The 20336-nt window shown below is 46.1% G+C and overlaps 1 protein-coding gene across 7 annotated transcripts in view; it reads left to right on the plus strand.

Annotated features, from left to right (window-relative positions):
* Window positions 1-20336, plus strand: part of STX18 (syntaxin 18) — a 113594-nt gene that overhangs the window by 40282 nt on the left and 52976 nt on the right. For 3 of the 7 annotated variants that reach the window (XR_007130588.1, XR_007130589.1, XM_047751687.1), the window contains exon 1: window positions 13574-13622. The exons of 2 other annotated variants lie outside the window; for them this stretch is intronic. The gene's annotated coding sequence lies outside the window, so the exon portion shown is untranslated. Of the gene's footprint in view, window positions 1-2918; window positions 3113-11701; window positions 11771-13573; window positions 13623-20336 lie in introns of those variants that run through there. 2 more of the 7 variants (XM_047751691.1, XM_047751690.1) reach the window with 2 other exon arrangements.

Raw genomic sequence — 20336 nt, forward strand, 5'->3', positions numbered from 1 at the left:
TTTATAATTTAAAATTAATAACTTCTTACTACTGTAATTTCATACGTTTTATACTACCCCGTAGGAAAAAAAAAAAAAGTATTTACTTACTTCAAATTTCTTAGATTGATTTCAGTTGGTCTCATTCCCCGTTACAGTTATGGCTTTCCAGTCCACAAGGTATGGTTTAGAGTCGTATTTCAAATTTGAAATGGCTTGTGCATTAATAAAGCTACTGTTTTTAATTTAAAAGAAAAGATCCTTTAAGGAAAGTTTGTTAGGCACTGGGATACATTTTTTAAATGTTTGTTATATGTAAGTTCATGGTAGCCTCAGATGTTATTCCCCAGCTAAGAAATGGCACCTTTTTTCTTCATTTGCCTTTCGGCCTAGTTGTATATTTTGCCACATATGCTACGGCCAAGGAATTCTAGAGTTGGAATATGCTGCCTCGACGAGCTTGCTTTCTTCTTGCAAAAACAGCCTGAAGCCCTGTGATGTCTTTTCTGAAAGGCCTTTAGGGAAGAGCATCCCTCAGTCCTCCTGGTGCTGAGTGTTTCTCAGTGACCACTCCTCTCTCTCTCTCTTTTTTCCGTTTGATATGAAACCTCAGTCTTTTTCTTTAAACCTAAGCCGCTTTGCTCCATTTGATATGAAGTGCGGGACGTCTTCTCTTAACTGTTCCGCTATTGCCTAATATTTTGGGGTACTAATTTATACCCATATGTATATAAACTGACGGGTCTCATTTTACTCCCTAAATGGCCTCACAGCCTGTGTATCACCTGTTTTGTCCTAACAACCGCGTTATGTTCCAGTGAATGGCTATCACAGAACTGCTTTTCTTGGAAAGATTATGAAGTCTTTGATTTTGGGTTGAGCCAGTGATACAAATAGCCAAACACACAGACTTACTTTTATGTAGCCATTCAGTGGATATTTATGGGATACTGGGACTGTGTGCCAGTCACGGTACTGAGAATTGAAGATACAGAGAAAAACAAAGCGAAACAACTAGATGAGAGTCAGTGTTTCAAAATATAGCAAGTCTAGTAGGGAGACCTTTCTGATATATTGGCAGTAATGTCGTCGTTATTTGGGGTTTATTATTGTTACTGGACTTATCAGTATTATCTTGCAAAGTAGAAAAGTCACTTCGAATCTATTTGCTTTTTGCTCCCCCCCCCCACAGAGAACTGTTCTAAACAGTTAAAAAAAAAAAAAAAACAACCTTCCAAATGTAGGGAAGACATACATAAACGAGTTGTAAAATTCTGTGGTGAAAACAGTATGCACTGAGGTTCTGTGGAGTAAGAATTCTCCTTTTATAGGAAAAAAGTGACTTAAGTTTGACTCTCCCAGTTAATCTGGTTACCAAAGTTATATGCGACTTATTTTAATAAGTAGAAAGCCAGCGCATCTGTTCCTTGACGGGCGTTTGTCGCCGTGGCTCCCTTCGGCCGGTACCTTCAGGTGCGAGCGCCCAGGAGTCCTGCTCTGGCCAGAGCGCGCCGTCCCCTCCTGTGCTCGTGTCTTAGAAGATAATCTGCGTGTCACTCAGCAGGTGCAGAACACATGCTGTTCCAGGCGTGATAGATGTGTCTTGGGAAGTTAGGACAGGGTGATCCCAGGACCAGTGAACACGTGTTTTTTTTTTTGTTTTTTGTTTTTTTGTTTTGCTGACAGCTCTTACAAATTCTAGCATGACAGGCGGTAGAGACACTAGTCAAGAGCAAAGATTCTGGAGCCACAGTAACTGAGTTTTAATCTAGTCATGCTCCGCGTTAGCCCAGTGGCAGTGGGCGCAGTATTTAATATTTCAGCACCTCAGTTTCCTCATGTGTAAAATTGGGGTGATGATACTGTCTGCCTCATAGATTGTTAGGAGAATTAAGCGAGTGAATATTTGTAGGACAGAATAAACTGTGCTTGGTGCAGAGCGTTATATGTATGGGTGCGAGTAGATGCTTTGTTACCTGTGGATGTTTTTGGTATTAATCACAGAATAACAAGGTACCGTGTATAGTTCTAGGGCCTGGTCAGTTGATGCTGAGTAAGTTGAATGGTGACGTAGCTTTTTCTAGCTTTTCTTAGTTTCTCCTGCCCACCAACCCCCAGACGTCTTAAAAATTGGAAGTCTCTTTATGGGCATATTGTGCAATAATCCTGGGAATTCAACCTGACCCCTGAGATCTAAATCAGAGGTCACGCTTTCCTAAAGCCAGGCCTTCTGTACAGATCCCGGGGGCAGGGGTCGGAGGCGTCTTAGCGTCTCAGGGGCCCCCTGTGCTCCGTGGAGCCCGAGGGGATCTGTGATCATCCACTCCCACCGCCCAGCCACAGTCCTCAGAGACCAGCACTGCCCTGCGTTGGTTCGCATGCTGGTTTCAGAGAATGAACGTCCGAGTAAAACGTTAGGAAGCCGGTTCTGGCGTGGCTCTGACGTCCCTCGTCCCTCGGACGCGGGCTACCTTGCCTTGCAGGGTGGACTCTTCTCCCTGCCTCCCACAAAGGGCACCCCACAGCCTTCACCTCCCTCTTTCAGGCAGCTGGTCTTTGCACACCTAAAGAGCTCCAGGCTTAGAATTGCGTCTCCGACAGGACACTGTGGTTTGATGTGGCTGATGGTAGGCTCTTTATTTTTTTTTTAATTCCAACCCCATGGTACTATGATTACGCACCATGGGAAGGGTTATGGATAAAATGCCAGTCTTCCTACGCCCCGTTGTGCAGGGCAGCGTCATTGTGTATCAGGCTCCTAATGGTGCTCCAGAGCTGCTGGTTGGAAACAGCACCAACCTCCCAGGCCTCAGCTCCTCCCTGGCAGAGTGGCTTGTGCCAGCAGGGTGGGTGGCGCGGGCTGTGACTGGTGGAGAGGGAGAACCTGGAAGGCGGGGGCAGCAGTGAGGCGCCGCCACGGTGCGGGCGATGGGGTGAGCAGAAGGGGCAGGATTCGGGAGCCAGTTCCGGCATAGAATCTACAGGACTCCCGGACGGATTGGCTGGAGTAGATCAGTGGGCACGGCGGTCAGCTGTGGGGTCTCTGCTCGAGAGGACAGTGACGTTCTCATGATCCCATGACTGGCTCACGGCACACAGTGGCCAACGTGGGACCTGCGGCCACCGTCCTGAGGTGGGGTTATCAGGACTCAGGAGGCCTCGCAGTTCTGGGAGGCTGTGTTGTTTTGCTGCCCAGGCCTTTGCTGTCCCCTTAACTCGCCACTGGGGTTGCTGTTTAAGGAATCCAAGTTCATCTCGTCCAGTGGTGGTGTTGGACCATCCCTGACTTTCGTTTTCTTCATCTTAAAATTGAAGATCTCATATTACTTCCTTTAACTTTCCTTTGGGGAATGCAAAGGATAAATGGGAAAAAAAGGAATCTTGTTTTTGAAAGTATATATGACAGGAGTTCCCACTGTGGCTCAGCAGGTTGTGAACCCAGCTAGTATCCATGAGGATGTAGGTTTGATCCCTGGCCTTGCTCAGTGGGTTAAGGATCCGGCGTTGCCGTAAACTGTGGTATAGGTCGCAGATGTGGCTCGGGTCCTACATTGCTGTGGCTCTGATTCGATCCCTAGCCTGGGTACTTCCATATGCCACAAGCACGGCCCAAAAAAACAAAAAAAGAAAGAGAAGGATCTATAACAAAGAGATCCTGATGAAGGTACACTGAATGATGCATCGTAGTTCAGCTCGAGGATAAGGAAGTCACACGGTCTGGTGAACTAGGATGTCCTCATTGGGCATCCGGCTGTTTCCGAGGTGAACGGGTTTTAGAGCCCACAAGTTGTGGGGGGCGGGGGGGGGGGGGGCAGCCACGGCGGTCTGTCCTTTCAGTGGAACTCTCCTGTCTATTTTAACTTGTTGCATCTCCTTATACTCAATACTTCTTTTAAAAAGTGTCTTACTTGTAGCAGGTAATTCAACAGATTATTTTACCTGAAAGTGAATGTTATTGTGTATTTTTTTTTCTTGTTTAAAAATTCAGGCCTGGGGTTGGGGGAGCCAGACCTGGACCTGGTCGTGATGGCATAAGGCTGCCATTTCTTAACCAGGCAACTCTAACATGAAAGCAGGCAAGCGAGCTCTTGTCCTCTGCCAGCACTGTCAGTGAGAGAACACTTACCGCTGTGGCTACAGAAATCCCTTACGGGGCATTCAGGGCCTTCCAGCCTTTGCCTAGTGCTGGTCATATGCTGGGCGCTCTTCTGAGCAGAAACTAACCCGTACCCCTCCGGGAGGTATGTACTATTATTTTTCCCTTTTTACCAAAGAAGATAGTGAGGCAAAGCCGGGTTAAGTAGCCTGGGACCAGCCACAGGGCTAGGACTGTCAGAGCCTGTGTGGGTCCAGGCAGAGTCCAGAGTCCGCTCTCCTGTGCTCCCCTCCATGGTTCTCGGCCCTGCTGGTCCGTTAGACTCATCTGGAGAGCTTGCAAGAGGGTCGGGGGCCTGGCCCTACCTGGGACCAGTCCGAGCTTCACTCTTCGCCCTTCCCGGGGTCTCTCTCCCAGTCTTTCTGGCTGACCATGCCCCGTCCTTCCCTGATTTCATGGCACATGTAGGGGTTTAGTGGCCTTTTACAGTTCAGGACACACAGCTTTCTGGTTTGGCTCTGTTAGGCAGGGCCCTGGAGCTAGGGACGTCCTGCCCACCTGTGTGAGCCCACTGTGTGTGTCCTGCCCAGGGCCCCCGCACAGCATTGTGCCCAAACCCAGCCTGTGATTGTGTGTGGTTGTCACTTTGCCTCAGGGGGGATCTCATAAGGTACACGGAGAGCACGGATGGTGACTTGGGCAGATCTAATCTGAGCGGCCCTGGCGTGTCCGAGCCGCAGTTTGCTTACCGTGGACTTGGAGAGGTGGTCAAGTTAGAGGCTGATTGTGCAGATTAAATGAGATGCGTGAAAGTACAGAACAGGCTCCTACCGGCAGGAGGCAATCAGAAATAAATGCCGAGTTCCTTCTGTATAAACTAAGCATGGTTTTGACTGTGAAGAAGCACTTGAAAATACCCTCTTCGGCTTTCAGTCAGAAGCGGGAAGTCGTGGCATTTCTGGAGCTGACATAAACCTTCAGCATCAAGGAGGGAATGCAGCCCCTGCAATGACAAGCAAGGGGACAGGCATAAAGAAGGGACTTGGCCAAGGGCACACTGTGAGCCCAGATGCGGTCTCTGCATGGAGTTCTCCTCTGTGCTGGGTGTACAGAGGGGTGCTTAGTCTCCTGGCGCTGTGACTATGACTACCTTTGCTTCTTAGCGTCTGTGCCACCACCTCGTGTCCTCTTGTGTACCTTCCGGAACTCTTAAAGCAGCTTTGCCGGCCTCCAGTGGCTGACCCCAGTGTAAGGCTTTGCCTGCTGAGAGCGTCCTAAAGGAGCCCCATGGGGTACGAGTACCGTTAAGGAGGTACAAGGAAAGAACTTTTTGCACCAGAGGGAAAAGAGTTAAAAATACTCCAACAGTGAATGGTTGAAAGCCCACAAACCTTTTTTCAGTTCCTGTGTTTTCTGTGAAGATGGGGCTCTTTTATCTTTCCTAAGTTCTTGCCTGTATATGGTCAGAAGCAGAGGAGAAGTGAAGTTATTCCAACTATGCTTCTAATAGAACGTTAATATTTTGTTTTCACCAAGCATCATATTGTAAAAGCTTCAAAATGGCGTCACGCTTTGAGATTATGTTTGAACCATTATAAACGTCATTTTCTGTTGATACTTCAAAATAGATTTTTTAGATTTCTATCCATGTTGATTACTATTATTTGAATTGAAAGTGAAAAACAATCCATTGATATATAATACGTATTGTTTAATCTGGGGCCTGGTTTCTAGGGAAGCGTGCAGCCCATGGTGAAGATGGTGAGATAGCAAGAGGTGTGGTTTTCTAATACCTAAACCCAATTTCTTAATTCCTGTCGTCTCCCGGCAAAAAAATGTGCAAAAACACATTTTTTTTTTTCTTTTCCACATAGTGGAGTAGATTCTGGAAAACCAAGGTGAACACACTCTGGGGTCAGATACGGCGGAACCTACCCCGTCTCATCATTCGCGGGGCCTCATCACTTTGGGTCCCCTTTCGCAGCTTACTGTCTCTGCCAGGATGTCTTGGTTCCCTTAAATGCCTGGGAACACTTTCCTTTGTAGGACCATGAAATTAGCCCTGGACAGTGTGGGGAGGAAATGCCTGAGTTTTTTCCAGAAAGCGGATTTGCCTAGAGAAGATGGTGTGAACGCTGAGCGTTCGTAGCAGCGCACCTACACTCAGGCCGAGGAGCACCTCTTTGAGGCCTCCTCAGAGGCGTCCGTTGTCTAAGCAGAAGCATTCGTAGCTTGGACTCGAAGTTACTGCGCGAACCCTTACGCGTATTTAAGATTCAGTCGGACGTGATCATCACTGTCCTTGTTTCCCGATTCTACACTAAGCTCCTAACCTTTTCTGCTTTTATCTTCTTTTTCAGAAAAATCCAAATGGGTGGTTTTTAAAAATATAATGGAAACAGAATGTGGCTCAACTTTTAAAATTATTCATTCTGCCAGGGAAAAACCTGAAGCTATAAAATTTAAATCTCATGAAAGTTAATCACATTTGGTAGTGCACAGATTTCATCAAAGCCTGAATTTCATAAGCCTTGAGAACGCTGATGGTTTAAAAATGTTCGTGGAGTTTGTCTTTACCGTCCGTCAAACACACACATTCTTTCCGACCACTCGGGAAGAGCGTTCCCGGCTCCCCAGACGTCCCAGCTGGCTTCTAAGCCTTGAAATAAAGCTCTTGGTCCGATGGTGATAAGCAGGGTTCAGAACACGTCTCTGTTTTAGCCCATGTGAAATAGAAAGTGATAATGATCACGGGAATGAAATTTGAGTTATGATGTGTTGATGGATTTCACGTAAAGACGCAGTGAATGGTATTTTCCGTCTCCTTCTTAAAGTGAGTTCAGCTCGGAGCGATTCTCTTAATCGTTACTGTTACATTCTTTGCTCGCTCTTTTCCTGCTCATACTTAGATAATCCACAAATACTGTTCAGATCCTGTGTGTTTCACTTTCTCTTCTTCACTGAAAGCTTTCAGTGGTTGTATTCCCTGAGCAAATCCTTTCCAGCAAAGTATTTAACTTTCTCTGCACACAAATGCACAAGTCAATTAAATGTGTTTGATTAACTTATCACAAAGAGTGCTGCTACCTTGAGTAGAAACACTTCTACTCTCTGGAAAGTTCTTTCTGTTCAAAAGAGGGTCCTTATTTCTAAGAGCAAGAGTTCTGATTTTAATTAAAGAGCATTTTATACAACTTTTTTTCTAAAGCTTAAGATTAATTTCTATGGTTACTAGGGATATAAATCTCTAGATTGCTTTAAAACAAAGATTTTTGTTCAGGAGAGAGTTGACAGCTCCCTTTAAGAGAAGCTATTACTTAAGTTTACTTTCCTAAGTTTAAACACATAAAAATATTTGTAATGATACCCCAAAGGCATCATAAAAATGTAAAATAATTGTACTCTAAAATATCTAAAATTACAGGAAATAGACCTCATTTTAAAAAATGAACTGGGATTCGTGGCTGGGGAACTGGGGTGTGACATACTTCAAAACCAGAATCTCTTGTCTGGAGCCTCTTTTTTTTTTTTTTTTTTTTGTGTGTGTGTGTGTGTGAAAAAATCTTTCTTGTTGTCAGTCACACAGACTTGAAAATATATTTGTTCTATTAGGAAACATTTCTTAATCGTTTCATTACCTTTAACCTGTGTTACGGTATGGATGTCTTTTAGTTCCCTCTCGAGAGACAAGTTTCTGTCTCTAGAATGAGATGGCATCAGTTGGCTCGTGGATTAACTATATCGCAGTTACCCTTCGGGCTCGTTTTAATGATTGTTTTTAAAAGTACATAGCCCAGTTTTCGAAGCAACTTTGAACAAGGGCAGCATGAATAGTTTCCAGTGTTTTACATACCCAAGTGATACTTCCTCTCTCAGCAGATACTGTTAACTTGTAAGCTGTTCCCGGGTTATGGGTTTGTCCTATTTTAATAAATATAGTGCAGGATCTGTAGTAGGGACGCCTAAGGAACCCTCCCCACCTTTCCCAGTAAATGAGTTAAGACTTCTTTCCCAGTTTAGTGTTGTAATATTGGTTCTTTGACTATTTTCATTTGCTAAAATTTTAACCGGGTCTTATATAGTAAAATGTCTTCATTTTATTAGGAAAAGTGAAATTAGATTTATAAAATACTCAGGCTGAAGTTTTGAAAGAAATGGTGTTTCATATGTAGTATTGAATGTTATTAGGACTAGATATGCCTTTAGTTTAAAATGTGCCTGATCCAGGAATGCTTTGCATTAAATGAGTTTATATTTTGAGAGCAAAATAAGGGAAAAGAAAACTACTTTCCCTTCCCTTTTTTTTGAGAGATAAAAAAAAAATGAAGTTGAACACAGATATCGAAAGTGCTGTAAGCTGAATGTTTGAGCAACAGAAGTAAACACTGATTATTGCAAATGTTCATTTGGACCGATTTACTTTTATCTTTCAAGCGAAACATTTCCCGCAGTTTTCGTGGGCTTTTATTTAAGTTGGGAAGACTCGGGAAGTTTGTGTGAAAGTATAAATAAGTTTGGGAAAGTCATGATTAGAGTTTGATAATAAACATGCAAAAGCAAATTGGGAAACTCTATTAAAGTCAGATGTAATATTTAATAATGTTTTCTCTAAAAACTCATTTTCAGAGAGAAGAATGGTGATTTATGTGGTTCTGGAATAAAGACTTTGGCTGCAACAATTGAAAATAAGGGTTAAATATGAATTCTTCAATCCATTGGAAGTTTTACTTTTTTTTTTAAAGAATCTCAATGATTGTTATAGGAGTCCCCAAAATGTCCCTCTCCAATTATGGGCACAAAAACTGCATATGTATTTCTGTTTAAAAAACAAAATATATACTTAGTTGCCAGGAAAATTTAAACAGATTTTTACAAAGGAAGCATTAAATTTTAGTGTAGAGAGACAGTTATAATTTTGCAAAGCTAAAAAAAAAAAAAGCTTTAGTTCCTTTAATTATTTAAAAATATCGCAATAGAGTATAAATAAAAATTTAAAAACCTTGATTTAAAATTTGTTTTAAATCTGTCATTCCATTAACTTCACAGTTTCAAACTGGCATTTTATTTTGAGTTGTTTATATCCCAATTCTTGAGGAAATTTGCCCACTCTTAAATGTAATGATACACTAAGTGTAGAGAGGTATCACTTTACCAGTTATTACATAGAGGCACTCTTGAAATAGTAATCTGCCAACATTTGATCAATGCTGACTAATATTACAGAATTTTTGAAGGGTTTCTTGAACAGTATAAAATTTTACGTTCCTTTCTTTGAGAAAGTACTGCATATGTCCCTTAAAAGGGTGTGTGTTTGGGTGGGAGGCAGTTAGTGTTGCATTTTGATGACAATTTTATTGCTTACAAATTGATGTGTGATTTTAACTGAAACTTGTTGCGAGGATAAGAAAGGAAAAGTTTATACGTGTGGTATTTCAAATGCTTTACCTGATGCTCTGAAAACTATTAAGAGGAACTCAAATTGCATGTACTGGTTTTACTTTTAAAGCTTTCAACTGAGTTCTCAATATAAAATTCACGCATAGGACTTAAATATTTTTGCGTCGGTGTAAAATGGGAATCTTGAATGTACTATGAAAAGACATAATTTGATTCTCAAAGTCAAGATCCATATAGTAGACAGCTCAGGACCTAAGCACTGTTGTGCTAGTTATTATTACACACATTTTTCTCCAGCAAATGTTGTATTAGGAATGAATTATTTTCTGCTGCTTTGAACACTTTAAGAATCCGTTGTTATCAGGCTAGTCCCCATTTTATAAAACTTAACACTTAGCAATTTGCTACTTTTTTTTAATCCTAGACACCAGTAAATTTTATTTTCATTTTTTTCAAGCAAAGAGGTTGTTAGAATGTTTTATAACTTATTCCCTGAAATAATGTTTTTTTGCCCCCCCCCCTTCACTTTAAGTTTCATGCCGTATTTACTCCAAAGACGACCATCAGGAGGGAAAGGAATCTGTCTTTTTTAGAGGACAGGGAACGATGAAACAAGGCCTTGAGTTTTTCTTGGAATTTGGACTTTTGTGTTATTGCTGGAGGCCGGCGTGCTCTGCTTGTCATCCCACTCACTCAGTTGTAAGAAGACTTTGGAGGCAAGGCTGTGTATCTTGTTACCAAGCCCTTTTTCTCAGGGTTTATGATAAAATGTACATCAATTTACTTTGCTGCTTTTTTTTTTTTAACTAATAAAGGAAAAAATGTTTTAATAGAACGGGGCACTTTTGGGGTTTGAATGTTGCCAAACAGTGTTTTCTGTTGAATGGAAATGATTGGCATCTATCAAGCAATAGGAGGCGAAGTGCATGTTTTTTTCCTTGTACTGCCCGCAGTTGATTCCGCTCTTCTTTTTTGCTGATGTGAAGCAGAAACTGGACAGGGTAACAGTTTTGATGATGAGATTAGAGGTAGCCAGGCTGACTGTCTCCTGGCTTTTAGAGAACCTTATAAGCTCAGGGCCACCCCTCCCCTTGTTTAGATATTACTTGCTCTTTTGAGTTTCAGATTACAGGAGCAATTGATCTGCGTGACCTATCTTAAGAACTTTAACTTTGCAGTGGAAACTTAAACCAAATGTATATCCTCAAGAGACAAATCATCTTAAAACCAGGCTGTTGTCATTTTGATATACTGTACTGTTCACTGAGGGATGCTGTGGTGGAGAGCGCCACCTAGTGGATGGGACCTGCACTTGCTGCTCTAGGGACAAGGTCTGCATTCCTGTGACTCTTGCCTTCGGCTTGCAGTTGTAAGTGGTGTTTTATGTTGTTCCCAGCTCCTAGTTTCTCCCCAGGGTTGGGATCCCGGGAGAATGAGATTGGGAGAAGTGAAATGTCAGTTTTATTTGTGGTTTTCCCACTTCTGTAGGTGTGTGTGCTGTTCCTCAGCATCATTATAAACATATTCTCCTCGTCGTTAAATTATAATTAAAACAAAAAAAGTTATTTTTAAAAAAATGTCAGTAGGGCAGCATTCATTGATTGGGGACTCGATGGTGTTGAGTGTATGTGTCTAAGCTCAGGAGTAAGAGACTGTCTTTGGAGAGAACTGTTTTTGCCACAAACTTTATGCTCTGTTGTCTTCACCTCGTCAGAGGAGGTGTAGCTGCTGATTATCACTTGGGTCATAAATTGTCTGCTGCCTGTTACAGATAGGGTGTGCCTTTGGTGTATATGAAAACATTTGCAAAAACAATGGGAGAAAATTCTATATTTTAAAAAAACTTAATACATCTTAACCACCAGCTTTAGGTATAGCTCTTCCTTAATGTTAATTTTAGAATGACAACTTCTTAATAAAATGCATCACTTAACAGACATTTGTTGGGTCAGGAACCTTGCCAGACCTTGGGAGTCTGAAACAAAGGTGACATAGTTCTCTTTGAACCTACAATTTTCTAAAGTCTTTTCATTCTTCACCACAAAAGGGAGTGATTATAGCCCTAAAATGTGGATTGTACTACAATGGGTATAAATGTGTTTATTTGCTTGGTATTTTCTGCCATGGACTAGAAGAATTTAGAAGATACTTAGCAAATACTTTTGGAGGAGCTGATAAATAAAATTGATGGCTTTCTGTTAATGAGTTCGGTGTGTGGAAAGTTGTAGAAGGCTACATGCTAACTCTGGTTTGGTTCTTCAGCGCGTTCTTTTCCTCAAAGAGCCCACGCTTGGAGGTGTAAGTAATTTAATAGCACAGGCTTTGCAGTCTGTTTTGGAGTGTGGACCTTGGCTTTTCAGCTTGCTGGCTGTGTGACCTTAGGCGAGTTACTTAACAGTTCTGTGCTTCGGTTTCTGTTTTCTCCTTTGTTGCGAGAATTAAATGCGATTGTCTCTGCAGTGGCATAGTTGACACCGAACATTGATGATGGCGAAGGTGACGAAGGTGGGGCTTCTCTTCCAACTCCTCTTTTCTCCATTGTACGGCAGGTGTGTGAGTGCTTGGGACACTGAACTCGGTCCTCTGCCCACACCTGCAGGCCCAGCGCCCTCGCCACACTCCCCTCCCTGGTTAGCATTACCGTGCAGACCCCACTGGTGGGCGACCAGCAGCGGCCTCCAGGTGCTGAGCTTGGAAGTTCTTCCTTGCGCACAAGGAGTTTACAGAAAAGTTGTGCCCTCCTGGGTTTGTGTGTATGTGTGTTTGTAGAATCATGTTTTGTGAGCAGAAGTTCTTAACCTGTGCTCCAGTGAGCCAGGAGCCTCCGAAGCTCAGAATGGAGGGCAGGAAGTTTTCTGTATCCGTGAAATATTTATTTTCTTAAGGGCACAGACCAGACACGTAGCTTTGCTTAATGCCTCGAAGGCATCTGTACCCCCTTAAAGGGTCAAGAACTGTATCTCTAAAGTTCACAGTTCTTTCTGGAAGGCCACTCACAGAGGTAAAGATACTGTAGGCCCCACCTAGAAAACGAAACTTACATTTGAATTTTACACTATTTGTTTTGTAAAGACACAGACGTAGTTTGAAGGATAGAGTTGAGATTTTAATATGAGGAGCTCAAATATAAATGGAATGTCTCTTCCTCTTACCTGAAGAGTAATGAACGTGAGGAAAAGTTAGGAGCATGGGCTCGGGAGTAGACCCCTGGTTTCAGCTCCAGCTCTGCCACCTGCTAGTGAGACCTTGAGCCGGTCAGTGAGCCCTCCCACCTGTAAAGGGGTGGTAGTGACGGTACGTACCTCCCTCGTGGGAGATGAAGTCGTCTGGACAGAGCCCCTGGTCCTTCTTGGCTTGTAGCAGGTACTGTGCGAGCCTCGCCAGTATCATTTTCTTGTACATTTTTGTTTACCCAAGGTCATTTATAATATGTGCAAATTAGTTGCCGAATGAAGACACATGGTCTTTTATCGTCTATTTTACCTCTTCATTGATGTGTGCGTGATTATAAATGTTTCTAATTTCCGTATTATGACCAGACTCTCCAAGATTCGATAGCTGAGCTAAGTCAGAAAAGCCTTAATAAATAAACGAGGATTCCAAGTATATGGATCCTTAAAGTCACGCTTGAAACTTTGGAGAGCGTGGAAGGAGTGAAGAGAAACCAGGAGGGTTTAGTCATAAGGAGCTTTCAAGTTGATTGAACACCAAGAATTATCTCGGAATTTCTGGGTCGAAAGGACTTTCCTGTCCAACCTCTGCAGGGTGCAGGTGAGGAGGCGAGGCCAGAGCATTGAGTCGGGGCCCCAGGACTGGCCCCGAGTCCCAGTGTGTCTGGCTGGAAGCTGGGGCCCCGTCCCTGCCCGGAGCTGACTGTCCGCCGCACCTGCTGCTCCAAGCACGGCGTGGTTTCCAGGGGAGCAGCATGGGCGCGGGCCACCTGTGGGGCACGGGTGTGCACCGTGGGCCTGGGAGGGGGTGTGGCGTGTGCAGAGACTGTCCCTGGAGGCGGGTACCCGCATGGAGAAGGCGGCAGCGCGGAGAACGTGATGCGGAGGGCGCTGCACCCTCGCCACCAGCCTCAGAGAAACTGAACTGTGTGCTTGGCCGAAAAGAAACCCGTTGTCCAGTCCGCCCGTGGGAGCCCCAGGTACCGGTGCGGCGGGGCTGGGGGCTTGCTGCGTCCTTCCTGGTGGTTTCCCTAGGGCCTCTTCTGGGAGGGGCCCCTTGCCTCACTGCCCAGGATGCTGGCATCGAAGGGTGGGCGCTGTTGCTTTCATCCTGGCTCTTAACACTCAAACCAGCTGCTTCCCCTGGTATACAACCGGAGAGACGGCAGCCTGCCCCAAAGCTGGGGGACGAGCTGTTGTGAACTTGCTGTAGGAGTGTGCTGGGAGCTAGTGCAGCCTTTGTAAGCACCGTGGGGTCGTGTGTGCTCCACCTTGTACCCGATGTTAAGCTGGTGTGAGCTGTGGCTCTGCTGTGCCCAGGCAAGCTGTTTCCAAGCTGCTCTTAAGAAGGGTTCTTCTGGGTGCCCGCCGTTGCGGGCTTGGGCCTGCGTCCGGGCGCCTCTGCCTCTCCCCCCTTTGTTCTCTGCTCCTGACCTTGGTACCCATGAGGGCCACCTGTTGCCACTGAGGCATTTAAAGTCGTGCTCTGAGGCCAAACCCTCTGGGGCCACCTTGTGCTAAGTCCCGGCCTGGCCGTGGGCTGTTGGGCAGCATCTTAACCTCTGTCTGAGCCTCAGCTTCCTTCTTTCCTAAAGGGGCTGTTAGAGCGCTCATGTCCCAGGGCGGTGTGCGGGTTCCGTCAGTTAAATAGACAGAAGGCGCCTCGAATGGGGCCTGGCCGGCACGAAGCGGTCAGTAAATGGGACCCCTCGTCCTCCACGCCTGCTGGACTTGCGCCAAGGCCGCTTTCTTTTCTTCTTCTGCCTCTCTAGCTCCCCACTCTCCTCAGAGCTGCAGTTTTGTGAACGGCCTTCTAGGTTGTAGGCCTTCATCATGACCCTGGTCCCCACCCCTCCCCTCCATCCCTTGCCCCCAGGCAGCCCACCGCGCAGGCAGGTGTGGCCTCGTGGGAGTGACACACACTGTGATGCTGGGGAGGCGGGCGCAAGCTCCAAGTGCCTGAGCCGCTGCTTGGGACCAGACACCATGTCGGACTCTCGAGAGACCTTTCCACTGATGGCTTGTAGTCACCTCCAGACTCACCATCTCAAGTTTACACATCACAGGTTAAAGCGCCCACAAGGTAAAAGAACTCGCTGAGATGCTGTCACTCGTCAGTGACGGAGCTGGGGTCTGAACCCAGGTCCGAATGACTCGAGTTCATGCTTTGCGTCATCGAGAGTGGAGAGAGAGCAAGATACGTGCACACTTACACACACAGCCTCTGCACGCACACACACCCAAACTACATACACAGCCTCTGCACACAAACTTTAAACACACACAATCTACATACACGCACAGAGTCTCTGCACACACCGCCTCTGCACACATAGTGTCTGTACACACACTCTACACACGGCCTGCAGACCAGACAGGGTTCGGATGGGGTCTGGAAAGCAGCGTGAAGCCGTGTCGGCCCCCGGCTTGGAGCCCCTGTCTGTGCTCCCGCTGCCCCTCCTCTCTTGGCCTTATTACCTCCCTCCTAAACGTGCTGGGTCCTCACCTGTTTGTCAAGGGAACAAATAAAAGGAAGGTTTCCAAACACACGGAAAAGAAAGTGGTGACCATTAGCCAGTGTACATTCCTGAATTCAGCCCGAGCTGTGTGCCCCGGTCTCGCCGTGTGCTTCCAGATCAGGTTGTAAGGAGGAGGAGATCTGATTTCAGGAGACAGTTAGCAGATCTCTCGCTGATATTTCTGTGGAGGAAACAATTTTTAAGTGGACTGAATATTTGGATTGCAAGGGTGTCATGTCTGTGACTCAAGCTGGCTATCCACTGGGAGAGTGTATAACTCCCTGCTTCTTTTCCAGCCCTATTTTCATTCCTTTTTTTTTTTTTTTTTTTAATGGCTGCACCTGCAGCATGTGGAAGTTCCTCGGCCAGGGATTGAATCTGAGCCACTGCTGCAACCTAGGCCACAGCTGCAGCAACACCAGATTCTTTAACTCACTGTGCTGGGCTGAGGATCAAACCCACGCTTCCGTAGCAACCCCAGCTGCTGCAGTCAGATTCTTAACCCACTGTACTACAGCAGGAACTCCCTTTTTTTTTTTTGTCTTTTTGCCTTTTCTTGAGCCGCTCCTGCGGCACATGGAGGTTCCCAGGCTAGGGGTCCAATCGGAGCTGTAGCCACTGGCCTACACCAGAGCCACAGCAATGTGGGATCCTAGCCGTGTCTGCAACCTACACCACAACTCACAGCAACACCAGATCCTTAACCCACTGAGCAAGGCCAGAGATTGAACCCGCATGGTTCCTGGTCGGATTCGTTAACCACTGAGCCACGACAGGAACTCCATCCCATTCCATTTTCTAAGTTGATCATTTTTAGTTACAGATGTCTTTTTTTTTTTTTTTTTTTAGTGCTGTACCCATGGCATATGGAAGTTCCCAAGCTAGTGGTCAAAATGGAGCTACAGCTGCCGGCCTACATCACAGCCACAGCAATGCAAGATCCAAGCTGCGTCTGCAAACTACACCGTAGCTCATGACAACACCAGATCCTTAACCCACTGAGCAGGGCCAGGGATCAAACCCAAATCCTCATAGATGCTAGTCGGATTTGTTTCTGGTGTGCCACAATAGGAACTCCCAGTTACAGATATCTTTAGTGATCATAGTGGCGAATGACAAGAAGCCAGGGGGAAAACATGAATATAGTGAAGACATAGTTTATCTTGGAAAAGATAATTTGAGTTAGTGTTAAGTCAGCTTGACTCAGTGACATCCAAGTGTCCATCCTCTGAGGTGGCATTAACAGAAGCCCAGAGGCTAGAACAAAGAGGCAGCGCTTCTGCTTCCTCTCCACCTCCTGTGGATGCAGAGTACTGAGTCCATTCTCCGAACCGTATTTGATTTTGGGGTGCGCATACATTACGGCATTCAGAGGCTCATAAGTATGAGCAGCAGCCATAGTGTGTTTCATGTTAAGAATTCTGGAAGGGATTGAGAATGTTTAGCTTACAGAGGAGAAGAGACTTGCATGGGTTCAATACAATAGCTGAACTAGAAAATAACTTTGGATTGTCTTTGGTGGACCAGATGACCTGGAAGGGGCTGTGGGCTCCTTCCACGCAGGCGGAGCAGTGTGGTACTTCCTGTGTGGTGGGTGCTCTGTGTGTCACCTAGCAAATGGTAGTCAGATAGGCCGGGAGAGGCCTGAACTTTGGAAATGGAGGGTATGGGCCAGCAGTGCCAATCAGTGGGATTTTGAAAGCCAGAAGAATGGTAAATAAAAATTTTTTAGGGCCACACCCGAGGCATGTGGAGGTTCCCAGGCTAGGGGTCGAATCGGAGCTACAGCTGCCAGCCTTCGCCACGGCAACACGAGATCCAAGCTGCATCTGTGACCTACTCCACAGCTCATGGCAATGCCAGATCCTTAATCCGCTGAGTGAGGCCAGGGATCAAACCTGAAATCTCATGGTTCCTAGTCGGGTTTCCACTGCACCACAACAGGAACTCCAGGAATTAAAATTCTGGCTTTTAAGGTCTGCACCTGTGGCATATGGAGGTTCCCGGGCTAGGGGTCGAATCGGAGCTGTAGCTGCTGGCCTATGCCACAGCCACAGCAACACAGGATCCAAGCCATGTCTGTGACTTACACCACAGCTCGTGGCAAGGTGGGATCCTTAACCCACTGAGCAAGGCCAGGGATCAAACCTGAGTCTCACGGATGCTAATCAGATTCGTTAACCCCTGAGCCACACAACGGGAACACCAGGGAATTAAAATATTTAATGAGTTCCTGTTGTGGCTCAGCAGTAATGAACACAGCTGGTATCCATGAGGATGTGTGTTCGATCCCTGGCCTCATTCAGTGGGTTGAGGATCTGTTGTGGCCGTGAGCTGTGCTGTAGGTTTCAGACGCAGCTCAGATCTGGCATTGCTGTGGTTGTGGTATAGGCGGGCAGCTCCATTTCTCTAGCCTGGTAACGTCTATATCCCGCAGGTGCAGCCCTAAAAAGAAATAAAATGTTTAACGAGATTAAAGTGTGATCTTAAAGCCAATGAGATGTAAAGAGAACGCTGGGCCAGAGGATTGAGGAGGAAAAGACTGAGTGAGAACATGATAGGCTTTTGCTTTTTCTCAGGGTTAAGGGTCCGAGACCCGTTTTAACATGGAATTATATTGAGCTTCATGAGTTATTAAGTGCCCTTTGGTGCCACTCACCTTTTGAAATTAAGTCATGAGTTCGTTCATTCTGTCATTGCCACTAAGAATCTAAGATTTTACTTTTTTAATTTCTCAAAAGGAGATAGGGCCTTAATATTAGAAAACAACACCTTTCAGGGGGGTTGTTGGAAAGTTAGTCGCTAATATCAGAGCTTAGACCACCAGATTCACATTCGTCTCAGCTCGTGTTCAAATTCAACTAAGCTCATATTGATTGTCCTTGTCCCCGCTGCGTAACCACCCCTGTCGTCTGCTACTTAGGGCCTGTGAAGCCAGCGTAGGAAAGCCGCCCTCTCTCCGCTGTCATGCTCACATCTCCCTCCCTCCACCCCCCTCCCTCTCCAAACACACAGGCTGAACTCTGGAACCTGCAGATCATTCAGGATGGCCCTGGTTCTCAGCAGGCTCCAGAACAGATTGTTGAACTGCTGACGACGGTTTCCTTAGATCAGGAACTCCTTTGTCTTGTTTTCTAATGAGGTTGCTAGACTAACGGGGTAGAGCACCTTATATATTCAACTAACGTTTATAGTATATACGTGCGTGTGCGTGTGTGTGTATAATGTGTATAACAAATACACGGAGCTTACGTTTTTATTATATATGTATACATGTGTGTATCACATGTGTATAGTGTGAACACACGCAGCTTACACATATATACATACACGTGTGTATTGTATCGTATCATATGTACACACGCAAATTACATTTACATTACATACATATACGTGCATGTATTAACACCGTGTGTATCACGTGCACACACGCAGCTTCCAATTATATTACGTACATATACGTGCGTGTATTACGTCATGTGTATTGTGTACCCACGCGGCTTACATTTATGACCCTCAGCTGGCAGACCCTTCCAGCAAGCCTTGTGGAAGCCATAGCAGAGAGAAAGTGGGGCGTGACCCCAGAGTGCTGTCTTTAAACCTCTGGGCCAAGCACTTTTGAGTAGAAGTGTGGTCCCTGAGCAAGATGGTCCAGGCAGAGAGAAGAGCAATGCCAAAGGGCAGAGGCAGAAAGAGGAGGCGGGGCCAGGGACCGGCTCTGAGGGTCTGGGCCACAGGGTGGGCACGGGAGTGCAGGAGAAGCTGCTCGGTGGGTGCCCGTTCCTCTGACGGGTGTTCTGCAAGTGGAGTCGACGGGCCTCGCTGAGTGGTTTAATTTTGTGGGTGAAAAAAGAGGGAAGACTCAAAATGCCGTGAGATTTTCTAAGTTGGGGAATCAAGAGAGAAAGGCTCTTTGGGGGGGTAGGGAGGGCCTGAAAGCAAGTCGGGAGAGTTGGGGTCAGAGGTTGGACAACTGACACTTTGGGACATGTGGCTTTTGAGGCACCCAGAGGCAGTGGACTCCGCTCCCAGAACACAGGCGCGAGGCTGGGCCTGGGTGGGCGTTTTCTGTAGGTGGTAACTTGAGCTTCGAAGGGAAGGAGTGGGTTGAGCAAGAAAACATAAAGGCTGAGCTTCATTAAGTTTCAGAGGAGGCAGTGAACGAAGGTGACAGTGACGCACAGTCGCCAGAGGTTTAGGAAGAGAACCTGGAAGCCGAGGGAGGGGGGCGCTTCAGGAGGGGCTTGTGCCAGGGCTGGAAGTATGGCCAGAGCTCCCACGGTGACTGCCCCCCCCCCACCCCAGGGCCCTACACGTGCCGAACCCTGGCTTGTGGGGTGCAGAGGAAGGCTGGGAGGCGTGATCAGAGGAGGCTCAGCCTGTGGCCCTTGCTACTAAACAATTGCTGGAAGGAACGAAAGCGAGAAAGGACAATTTAGTCCTGTGATCCCTTAACACACTTGCTGCTGTGACCCCAGCACCAACGGAATCTCTGTGGCCGTGCCAGGCTCCTTTGTGGGTGACTCATCACTGGGAGCTTCTCTAGCAGGGGTGGTGGGCATGGGGGCAGGACTCAGACAACCCCCACTGTGACTCAGCAGGGTCGTTGTGCTCCAGAGCTGTGACAGTGCCGAGCTTCTCCCTGTAAGCGGTACTGACGCATTTCTCCCTGATGACCCAGGGAGCAGATTGGGGATGTAGTCAGTGGGCCCCCAAAGTAGGCTTGGGAGTATGGTCCTCGTGAACAGTCCATGTCGCTTATCAGTAGTTGGCAAACATTTATGCAACGTGGTGCCTTAGGCTGCCTAAGAAACTGAACAGCAAGCTGTGTCCACTGATTGAATGAAAAAAAAATAATGATTTTGTGTTACAGGGAACTTTTTACAGTATGCCAGAGGGCCGTACTGGAGTCTCTTTCATCTTGAACAATGACGGTTTCTTGCAGAGGCAAATTATGCAGATTGGTATTTAGTGTTTCCTAATCAGTCAGGTCTTTGTTGGAAGTGTGGTGAGTGCTGGAAGAACAGAATTCCTATCCTGGGGGGTTGCAAGTCAACCCCCGCTGTGATCTGTGAAGGACCCGGGGTGGGGTGGGGGGGCAGCTTTGAAGTCCCCTCCTTTGCAAACGCAGCAGCCATCCTTCCAGAAGAATCCCTCCATTTTGTACCAAGATTT

This window comes from Phacochoerus africanus, chromosome 10 (genome assembly GCF_016906955.1).
Source record: "Phacochoerus africanus isolate WHEZ1 chromosome 10, ROS_Pafr_v1, whole genome shotgun sequence".
Taxonomy (NCBI): domain Eukaryota; kingdom Metazoa; phylum Chordata; class Mammalia; order Artiodactyla; family Suidae; genus Phacochoerus; species Phacochoerus africanus.